The 12118-nt window shown below is 35.3% G+C and overlaps 1 long non-coding RNA gene across 9 annotated transcripts in view; it reads left to right on the forward strand.

Moving 5' to 3' along the window:
• The window catches only part of LOC144302696 (uncharacterized), a 79273-nt gene extending 69888 nt beyond the window's left edge, over nt 1-9385 (forward strand). For 8 of the 9 annotated variants that reach the window (XR_013369748.1, XR_013369752.1, XR_013369700.1 and 5 more), the window contains one exon: nt 9250-9385. This is a non-coding gene — a long non-coding RNA (uncharacterized LOC144302696). The other variant, XR_013369738.1, reaches the window with a different exon arrangement.
• The last annotated feature ends 2733 nt before the right edge of the window (nt 9386-12118 follow it).

The raw sequence follows: 12118 nt of genomic DNA on the forward strand, positions 1-12118 counted from the left end.
GAGAGAGAGACAGGCAGAGGGAGAAGCAGGCTCCATGCAGGGACTCAATCCCGGGTCTCCAGGATCACGCCCTGGGCAGAAAGCAGGAGCCAAACCACTGAGCCACCCAGGGATCCCCTTCAGTTACTTATTAGACATCTAAAGGGGAATTTTTGAGTGTACTGTAGGATACACTGTCTGGATTCTTTAGCATATAGATAGTATTAAAAGCCATGAAATGAATGAAATTACTACAAGAGTGAATGTGGATCAAAAAACCCTAAGAGGTCCCAGGATAGTTCTGTAAGGGTTGAGAGCAGTCCACCCCACGACCACTTTGTCACGAAGATTATTTTGTGCTAAAAGCGATTAAGCTCCCACAGACTCAAGAAAGACTTTTGTCCCTTCATTAACTACATAGAAGGATCTAAATTGAGGATCTTTCCCAAAATAAGGGTTACTCTCAGAGATAAATTTTATCTGAGTGACCTCTTTGTGTCTCAGGGCAAATGTCTAATCACCCAAGATCTGCTCTTCCTCTCAGTGCTGTGAATTGCATCCCTTCCCTCTGCAGTCCCAAAGCCCATCCTCCTTTCCCTAGTTCAGGATGGCATATCTACATCATCCTGCCTGACTGCCTCTGGAATGTCCATGTCTGTGTGGATTCCCTGAATGTACACCAGATTTTTTGCCCTGTTAATGCATCTCATGTCAATTTGATTCTTAATCTGTCTAGAAAGACTTTGAAGGGGACAGGGTATTCTTGTTCCCTGACATTTGCAAACTTTAATAGGAAGGAGATAAAGAGGATATGGAAAAGGGAATGAAAAAGAAGAGCTAGCAAAATAGAGGAAAATGAGATTGTGATATTGTGCATACCCAATGTAGTGTTCTTAGCTAGAGTGATTGTGTTAGGAACAGGAATTAGGAACAGGAATAGTGCAGCTAGTGTCACTTGATTCCATTCCATAATATGGAATCAAGAGGAGTTTTCCATTTTAAAGATGACATGTACAAATATATTTTATATATTACATATTTTAATATATATTTGTACTAAATATATTTATGGTGATGTTGAGGGTCCAACAGAAAAGCAGGGAAGTGATAATGTAGGAGGAGAAAGGGAAAATTCTTAGAGAGATAGCCTTAGGTGGGCAAAATCAGATCCATGGTTCTCTGCCAAACTGGACCTCTTTGTGTCTCAGGGCAAATGCCTAATCACCCAAGATCTGCTCTTCCTCTTTAGTTGAGAAAGACAATAAACTTCTATCTTGTTTAAGTCTTTTATTTTAGGGGTCTCTGGGTTTTGTTTTTCCTTTACTTAACTAACAGTCAAGCAAAGATGCAAGTTAAAACAAGAGTTCCGTTTTAATCAGACTTGGGGTTTTGCTAAGACATTACAACAAAGCAAGAGCAGTGAGAGTTAAAGGTGTGTGCTTGGGAAGGATTATAATGATTAACTTTGAGATTTTAGTAGTGCGAAGAGGAAAATAAGGTAGCATTGGAGGGTATTGAATGGTAGTAAAGTCAGATGATCCTGGATCAGAGAGCATTGTGAGAGTTAGGTTTCAGAGACAGCCTGGAGGGAAGGAGATGGTGTGGAGAATGGAATATCTAAAATTGAAATTATGGAAAGGTTCAGTTATTTGTAATGACACAGTTTAGATCAGAACCGTAGTGCTACTTAAGTTGAGGTAGAGTGAATGATACAGAAAGAAATTGAGAGACAATAGTATTAAAATGACCATCAATCTAGATATTGAAAACAGACAGAATTATAACAGATATAGTGTCAGAGACAGGAACAGTAATCCAGGCGATAAATTTTCAGAGAGTAAAATAGGAGTAACCCAGCAATTGCTGAATAATTTCAACAAGGTGGGAATAATTATTACTGTATTACGTGTTTTAAGTTTCAGGGAGAAGTTGATTTGCCACTTCAAACTTCAGAAACCATGGTGTTCTTGATAACATGTCTTTGACTTCATTCCAGAAGTTGAGCAGTAAGGATATTCCACAGCAGAGGGATAGGCCACACTTGTTCATATTATTACAACTGTGGATAATGACAAATGTTGAATTTTGGAGATGTGGCAATTTGTTGAAATAACAAATATTTTTCTAGCTGGTGTTCTGAGTGGTTTTTTTAGCCCAAAGCAAATGCCACTGTCAGCAAGCAAAAGGGAATCATTTGTATCACAGCAGGAAACAGAGAAGATAACAAAAGAACAGTGTGAGCCAACTACAACCTCCTTTGCTGTGATCACTCTCCTTTCATAACTAAGCTCAGTAATTAAAGAGAACTTGGCTTATATTGGATGCCTTGAAAAAGCAATCCAAGAAAAAAATGTAGCTGAAGGGAAAAAATAGACTTTTTAACCTAAAATATTAGATACTGGAAACAACATTGTAATTGAATAATTTTAGAGAGGTACGCAGCATCATTTGTATGGCAGCTTTCTGGTAACTGTTTTTCAGAAAAATGCTAGTATCTTTTTCATTGTGAAACAACTAAAATAGCAATGTGTCTGATTGTCCTCTGGAGACCTGGGAACAATCTCATTAACAAATCAGAAGAGGGAAGATTTGAAATATGAATGTCGACCTGGTTTGAGGGAAAGTCTGGAAATTAATAAATCTTAGGTAAATCTAAATACACATGACTGGGGTTCAGACAGATGGTTCTCCCATTCCTTTTGTTTCTAACAAGTATTGTACTTGACAACAGTCTCTCAAATCATCTTTGTGGAACTCCTGGCCTTCCAGGTATCGCATCTTCTGTAGTCTAAAAAATGGGTGTTAGTTTAGGCTACCATATGTCTAAGAACACCATACATATTGAGGAGTGCCTGAGTGGCTCAGTCAGTTGAGCATTCAACTCTTGATTTTGTCTCAGGTTATGATCTCAGGGTCGTGAGATGGAGGCCCACATGGTGCTATATGCTCAGCAAGGAGTCTGCTTAAGATTCTCTCCCTCCCTCTCCCTCTGCTCCCCCACCCTGCATTCTTTTTCTCTCACTCAAATAAATAAACAAGTCTTTTAAAAAAATGAAAATTTGATATTGAACAAAGGAAACATATAATTTGAAGAGGGAAATAGGTAATTTATTTATTTTTTGAACAAATAAGTAGAAATACAGGAAGAAAGGAAGAAGCATGCAGTAAATATATGTCTATAAGAAAAGTAGACCTAAGTGATGCTATATACCCAAAGGCAGTCGATCGTACTTGACTAAAATTCCATGTAAAATTTTTATGTAAAATTAATTCTAAAATTATGGAAATAAAAGCAGATTCATTTGAGATTGAGTTTGAAAAAGCTCCCAGTAAGGGGTGGGGGGATAGGAAATAGTTGTATAATTGTAGGATAAACAAAAGGTTTATTTGTTGGAAAGTCCAATCAGCTATCAAATAAAAAATGTTGTAAGAGCAAACATTAGGATGATTTATAATGTGACAGGAAATGAAAGTCTTTTATAATCTAGCAACTTCACACCACCCTCCATGTCCAGAGCTAAACAGAGTTAGCAGTTTGGTGTGTGCTTTTCTAAAATTGTACTTGGAAAATAAATTTTTAATTTTAAATTAGTTATTACATGTAAAATGTGCAAGATAAATGAAGCATAGCAATAACATCAACAAAGGGACAATTGTGAAATTATATAAACTTGTAAAATTCCCTGTCTGTCCATTTTAATACTGATGTAAGCATATTTGAAAAATAATTCTCTTGCTTTTCTTTACATTTTTGCTGGATATGTATGTATCCACAAACAATATATTTTTAAATTTTGCTTGTTTTCCTGTAACTTGCTTTTTTTAAACTCATAATTTTTCTAATAGTTATATCTGTTGGTGTGTGTAGTTATTGTTTATTCATTTAAAATACTGAGTAATTTTCAATTTTTTGAATATACTAGAGTACATTTATCCATTATTTTACTGGATGTTAGTTTTTTATTTGTTTTGTTATTTCAAACATCCCACCGTAATTATTCTTGTGTTTGTCTTCTGGTACACATGGGAAAGAGTTTCTGTAAAGTATGTACCTCTTATAAAGTGGATTGATGGGTTATATGATCTGGAATGTAGAACTTTAAGAAGATTCCAATTAAGCTGACGAATTATTTTTAATTTCACTCCTACCGATATTGATATCATGGTTCCCATTATATCACATCTTTTAAAATATTTTATTTTATTCATATCATTTTATTTTTAAGTTTTTATTTGAGTTGCAGTTACCTCACATATGGTGTTATGTTAGTTTCGGGTGTACAATATAGTGTTTCAACGCTTCCATATGATACCCAGTGCTCATCACAACATGTGTACTCCTTAATCCCCAACACCTATCTAATTTTTGCCTCCACCCATTTCCTCTTTGGTAGCCACCAGTTGTTCTTGAGGATGTGGAGAAAAAAGAACATTTGTGCACTGTTTGTGGGAATGCAAACTGGTGCAGCCACTGTGGAAAACATATGGAGATTCTTCAAAAAGCTAAAAAATAGAGCTACCCTATGACCCAGCAATTGCACTATTAGACATTTACCCAAAGGATACAAGACTAATTAAAAAAGATACATGTACCATGATGTTTATAGCAGCATCATCCACAATAGTCAAACTATGGAGGGAGCCCAAATGCCCATTGACAGATGAATGGTTATAGAGGATGTAATATATATATATATATATATATATATACACAAGAGATAGATGATAGGTAGATAGGTAGGTAGATAGATAGATATCAAACTCAAAGAAAGATAAATACCATAGGACTTCAGTTACATGTGGGATTTATATCACATCTTTGAAAAGATCTAGTATCATCAGACATTTTAAATTTGTATCATTCTATTAGATTTAAGATTGTGTCTCATTTTAACTTTCATTTCCCTGATTCTTATTGAAATTATTTTAATATATTCTGTTATCAATGATGTTTCCTCTTCTCTGCAATGGCTACTGTTATTACCATTTTTTTTTTATTGGCTTGTCATTTTTTTTCTTAAGAATTTTAGGAGTTATTTCTCAAAAAAAAAAAGAATTATAGGAGTTATTTCTCAATTCCAATCCTTTTTGAAATGTACAGGAAATATTTTTTCTAAGGAGTGATTTGTTTTAATTTGGATTGAAAAACGTATAATATATGGGCACCTATGTTATAAAAATAAAAATGGCTACCAAAATTTTACTAGTGACCAGGGTAATATTTAAAAAATAATAAATACATAAGCTCAAATCCTAGCAAAAAAAAATATTTTTTAAACAAATTACTTAAATGTTAAACCAGAATGTAAAACCAAATAAAAAGAAAATTGGTAAACCAGTTTTTAAATCTAAAGAGAGTACATAGAATATAGTACAGAGATGGGGAATAATAAAGAAAACAAGAGACATGGGAGATTAGCTAAAAGTCGCAACCTTACAGTCATTATAGTTTTAGAAGAAAGGAAATAGCATGGTTAGGAGGTAATTTTCAAAGGAATGGTGCCTGAGCCTTTTCCAGAATTAAAGAAATGAATCCTTAAAATCTGGGTTAACCCTTTTGCTGAGAGATCTTACTAACATCGTGAAGTGCCAAAGAAACATGATTTTAGAACTGCATGGAAGCTTAGAGTTATTAGAGTTCTAAATCCTTACTCTATAGTGACTCTTAGAGGCGTGGAGGCATACGGCCAGGTCCATGCAAATACAGCTTTTAGAACGAGGACTGCTTCATCTCAGGAGTTCTATTTACGTGACTACAGCAGCACCTGTGTCCCTCAGAACTATTCAATGCATCGGCTGATTGACCGCACAAGAGGAATGTCCAAGGGCATATCCTCAGGATTTAAAAGCAGAGCCAGAGATATAACTCACATTGTTATCTCACTCCACTGAAACAAAAGTGTCCTTTTCTTAAAAGCTACATGTGTTCAATGAACACACTTGTTAAGGGTACATGAATGAAAATCTTACATTTGGTACAACAAGAAATAATTTTGAAAGACAAGAATCATGATTTATCTCCATCCTTCTTACTCTTACCTTCTGTCAATGGAAGCCTTATTTGAAACAGACTTTGCACCACAGATTTATTAAGGCTCTAGGTGCCAGGTGGGAAAAATCAAGCTTCTATGTGGAGAAACTATCAGTGCTATTGATTGGGTCATCTAGCCCCAGAGAATGGGGCTAAATGTGTTATTTCTACTAAATGTGTTATTTCTCAGCTTTGTCTCCAGGACCTGTCCCATGGAGGGGTCTCCTTTCCTTCAGAAAAGGAAGTTCTGCTGAGTTTTAGCAGACATGATATTTTGTTGTTTTTTTTCAATAACTGAGAAATCAAAGAGACAAATTACTAACAAAAAAAAAAAGGAGCAATTTAATTCTGAAACTGGTGGCAGAGGTTAGAAAGGCATGGGGAAATGAACATTTTTCTTCTGACTTTGTCTGATATATCTCCATGATTGCTTTGTATAAGGTTTTGGATCTCTACTTTGCTATAGATCTTGTTCACAAGATAAAAAGATAAAGCATTTTTTGTCTCCATTGTAGATCTCTGTAATGCTATGTCTCTCAAAAGTTTCTTAGACCTGGTTTTTCTTCTCTAGATGTACAATAGACAATTATATAAAAGGAGACATCAATTTTATGATTTAAGGCCTCAGCTTTAGCCACGAAATACGGGTGTTTTTGTTCATTTTTTGCTATTATTGATGGGAGAGGAGGAGGAGATCTTATTCCCATCCTTAAGCTAGTTATCTGCTACAAATTCCTTATGCAACTGGAATAACCCGAGTGTTTTGTGAAGTCCTCCAGACACACTTCTTTGCTACTCAACCATTGTATTGAAGTTCAAATTAAAACTAGTCAAATAAGAAGGGAGGGCAGAGTTTCTTTATCCTTTGTACTCTGTAACTTTGAACTTGAAACCAAATGCAGTTGCCTAGTGTATGCTTGCTGTGAGGGAACCTCAAAGGCAAAGTCGTTCAAATGACTGGTTTTCCAGGTTACTTCTTAATGGTACTGCCTAACCTCTTATACCCACGCTGTATGGCCTTTGTACAATTGGTTTAATGAGTATATCCTCTAATTGCCCCCCAAAGTGACTTTTCATCTGGAACATTAAGGATTTTAAGAGGTTAGTCAACCTTTTGAACTAAGATCTGTCCTTGAATTAAAAATGTGTGTATCCTACTCTGTGTATTATTTCTTCACTTCTAATGGGGCATTTCCTGATAGGAGCCTTTGAAAAATCATTTTCATTATTGAAGACTAAAACATGATATTTTTTCTAGGCTGTAAATGTGCTTTCTCCCTTCATTTCTTTATACTATTTTGCCTTTATGATTCTCACCTCTTGGCTCTACAGAACAAATAAGCAGGCAGGCAGATAGTTAGTGAAAAATATTCAGTTGCCACCTGAATCCTGGCACTATAACACAGGAAGGACTCAGATGATGATCCCATACATTAATAAGAATATTTAAAATCCAGAACAGCAACAAAGAAAACAAATAGAATCAAAACACAGTGATGAGAGTGAGGGAGCTCTACTTTAGGTAGGGAATTCATTGAAGGGTTTTCTGAGAAAATTGATGTTTCAAGAAAGTCCTAACTGATGAGAAAGAGACTGACATATGAAAAGCTGAGGATGAGAAGGAACAAGGTAGAGGAAGAATCAGAGAGGTTCAGATAATGTTGTACGTTGAAGACTTATGGTGAAGAATCCAGATTTCATTCTAGTTCATTGGGAAATAATAAAAGGTTTAACTAAAAGGTGACTCATGTTTTAGAAAGTTGTAAAGGAAGGTGGCAACTGTCAAAGAAAAAATTGGATACTAGTTAAAGTGGTAAAGACAGATTTTATTCAACAACTACTGCAACTAGACAAAGAGACTTCTGGAGTAAGAAAAGATAGCTGGGGGTTTATAGCCAACAAGCCCAGGGATAGGGTCAGTGGGTAGAAAGGTACTAAGAGGAGACATCAAAAATAGGGAGATTCTTGCTAAAGTGTCCTAATTGGGTTCTTGCCAAAGACAAACCATGGTCTCAGGTATCAAGGTGGAGAACAAAGAACCTATCAGGTATCAAGAGTGATCAGATATCAAGATGGGGAGTCTTGTCAAGCTGACTTAGTAGGATTCTTTGCTAAAATTGGCCTTAGCAGGGGACCAAGGATAAGACCCAGTCCAAAATGGAGCTTAGGGGAGACTATATAAAGTTTGGTCAAAGAGACAGTCTCTAATGCTATCCTTATATGAATGATGTACCCTAAAGGGACTAGATAGTTAAGGCAGGGAAACCTATCAGAAACCTATAATGTTAGTGTAGATAACAGATAACAGTAGCCTTAGCAAAGAAAATGGGAAGAAACAGTTGTTCAGGGATACAATGTTAGAGGTAAACTTGACTGACCTTACCATCAGAAATGAGTGAGTTCAAGGAGATCATGCAGCCTCCTTTGCTTTTAGGCTGCACAACTGGCTAGAAATAGTGTCAATTGCAGAGATGGATAGATTTCCTGAGGAATGGCAAATGTAGGGTATGCAGGTTAATCAATAGTCCTTATTGTCCAGGTTATGCCTGAGATACTGTCCAACAACTCAATTAGATGTTAAATGAGTAGTTACTTTTGGAGCGGAAAGGTTAGAGCAGGAAAGGGGACACAGAGAGAGGAGCCCTCAACAGAGATGGGGTTTAAAGTCATGGGACAAGTGGGATCAATTGAGTAACACACAGAAAGTGATGCCATTTCCTCTGCCTCTTACTCACAAAGGATGGAGAAAGTACTTGCAAGCCACTGTAGTAAATATTTTCACGTGATCACCATGTAAGAAATGTATATACTATGATTATCCAGTGGTAATTAGATATTCTATCATGACCTGCGATATATTTTTCTCAAAATTGTTTCATTTGCCTACATGAAGTAGTTATAATTTTAATTTTATAGAGTAGTAAACCAAGCCATAAAAAGAAATATGACAACTTTTTGTTTTTTGAAATATGATAACTCTCTGACAATAACACGGCCCGGATTTGAATCCACATTAGTCTGGTTAAGAAGCTTGTGCATAGCTCATTAAAGAAAAATCTCTCAGATCCTGTAGAGATGGGCATAATTTAATCCCATCTCCAGAACATAAAATTAAAATTCTTACAGTGATTTGTCCCCTGGATTATAAATAGCTAAAACTAACATTCGTAAAACAGGAACTGGCTGTAAGGTGAGCTTTTAATTTGAGTGAACCCCTTTAAAACACTCTCTCTTCCCAGGTTCCTCAATGTGGCCACTGAAATCAGGGGAATTGAATGGAAGGTGATATTGAAAAACAGGAAGTCTAACTGTAGACCTCACATTCATCCAGATCAATGATGACTCTTGTAATTAAAATAAAATATATTATTCCACTGTTCTGTGGCTTATTATTTTGTACATTCAAGAAATATATTTGGACATTTATCAGAGTTTATGAGACCCTTGGCTAGCCAACATGTTATTTTATATTTCAGCATCCTTTTCTCAGAGGTATGTAACAGGCCTGACATTTACTTTGGATTCATAATCAATTGATAGTTTATATAATTGACTTCTATTCCCCAGAACCATCTTTCCTATTGAAAGTGTCTGACCTTGCTGTGTCTTTGTCATTCTACTGGAAGAGTCAATAAACATTTCTTCAAATAACAGCTTGAGGAATATGTGCATGTGAAGGGATGGGAAGCTAACTAAATCATATATTTAAATTTTTGTCTTCAACCAATTCATTAGTTGCTTTGATATTTTTTTATCCCGTGATGAAATTTTCATTTTGAATTCTTAAACAGTCTGCTATTTGGGAGATGCAATGGGGTGGGTGGTGGTGGTGAGAACATTTAAGTTCTACTCTCTTAGGAAAATTTAAATATATAATACAGTGTTATTAACTATAGGCATCATGTTTTACATTAGATCCTCAGACCTTATTCATCTTAGACCTGAAAGTTTTTACCCTTTACCAACCTTTTCCTTACAGCCTCATCCCTTCCAACTACTTTTCTACTCCCTGTTTCTTTGAGTGTGATTTTTTTTTATTTCACATATAAGTGATACCATGCAGTGCTTATTATTCTCAGTGTTCTTAACCCATAGCACCAAACAGATAATAACTTACTCAAGAATAACATAATTTTAAAAAGATAATTCATTTCAAGTGTTTAGAAGAGTATTTGGTATGTGCTCAATAAACGTGAAGACAAAATGACTTTGAGGGTGCACATGTGAAAACTGGCTATAGGGCACAAGACAAGAAGCAGTAAGTACAAAAGCCCTAAGGCAAAAGTATACTTTGGTGTCTTAAAGCAGTGGCTAAAGCCATTGTATGGGTGGGGCAGATTTAGATATAGGAAAGTAATATTTAGTAATATTTAGAGTGGTATTCAGGGGCCAGGTGTTTAGTCCACATGGTAAATCCCTTGGATTTCCTTCTAAGTATAATAAGTTATTGGAGCGTTTTGATCAGGGGAGTGACATGATTGTCCTATGGCTTATTTAAATGATTACTACTTAACTACTAAACTATTAACACGTACATATACATACTGGATGTATACACACATTATCTATCATCCATCTATCTATCTATCTATCTATCTATCTATCTATCTATCTATCATCTATCTATCTATCCCTAATGGGAAACACATTGTGTGTTCAAGTCCAAAGACATATGCAAGAATACGAAATTGTCCTGAATTCTAAGACATCTATAATCTTTTTTAAAAAAGATTTTATTTATTTATCCATGAGAGACACACAGAGAGAGGCAGAGACACAGGCAGAGGAAGAAACAAGCTCCATGCGGGGAATGCAGTGAGGGACTAGATCCCAGGACCCCAGGATCACCACCTGAGCCAAAAGCAGATGCTCAGCTACTGAGCCACCCAGGTGTCACTTAAAGTATTGTGTGTGTGTTGTTTTTTTTTTTTTTAATTAAATGCATGCTAAATTTGTCATCACTTATAAATGTAGAATAATAATAGCAGATAGTGCTTCTGAAGTGCCACACATTATTCTAAGCATTTTATACATATTAAGTCAGGTTCATCCTCAAAACTGCTGTATGTGATAAGTATTATATCGCTTTCCACTTTACAGAAAGGAAAATCAAGACATATATTTTAGTTGACTTCACCAAGGTCATACAGCACATGACCTGTGGGCAGCAATGTAACAACAGAACAATATTAACAAAGTTTAGAGTCGAATTATACTGCATCCAAATGCCAACTCTACTAAGAACTCTCTAAACTTCTGCTTCCTTTTCTTCAATATGTGGATTTTAATAATGATCTTGTGATTACACAAGGGACTGTAGCAAAACATCCTAGTGCTTGAAAATTGGTAATTTCCTATCCTCAGTTAATAATTCATCAAATAATGTATATTGCTTAATATATATTATACATTCAATATTTTTCTAATTTTCATTCATTAAGCTTATCTTATGAGTACTCTGCTGGTATATTTGGAATGGAAATTTATAATAAATTATTCAAAAATATTATAGTTTCCAAAATAATACCTATAATCTTAATGAGGATGAGAAAAATACAACTCCTTCCTTCCCTGGGTCTGTTGGCATTGTCTCTGGGCCAATTATTCCCCTGAAATAATCTTATTTAACTAACCTATTAAACAATACTTCATCTTTTTCATTTAAAATACTATAAAATGACAGTAGCTCATCAAACATATGTTCCAAGAACATAGCCAACCTAAGTAGCATGATCTTAGATTCTGATCTTACTAATTCAGTTGATTTAAAGGAATTTATTATTTCCACAAAGCACTTTATTAAGTACGCAACTCATGCTTACATTTTATATCACCGTAAGTCAGTATAGCTAATGAATTTTATTTAAATAAAATAAATATAACGTGTGTGTTTTTGTTTCATTTTGTTTTTTAACCAAAATGGTGAAGAAAGCTGTGGGCTGGTAATGGAGGGAATGGCAGTCAGAGGATTAGCAAACATGTGAGGATTAGCAAATACCCTTTTCTAGTTACACCATCACTTCACCTCTATCATGAAGCTGTTGTGTATTAAGTGCTCTAGCATATGGGGTTTCTCCCTTACATGAATTGCTGATGTTTGTTTTCTTT

Source organism: Canis aureus, chromosome 2 (assembly GCF_053574225.1).
Source record: "Canis aureus isolate CA01 chromosome 2, VMU_Caureus_v.1.0, whole genome shotgun sequence".
NCBI lineage: Eukaryota > Metazoa > Chordata > Mammalia > Carnivora > Canidae > Canis > Canis aureus.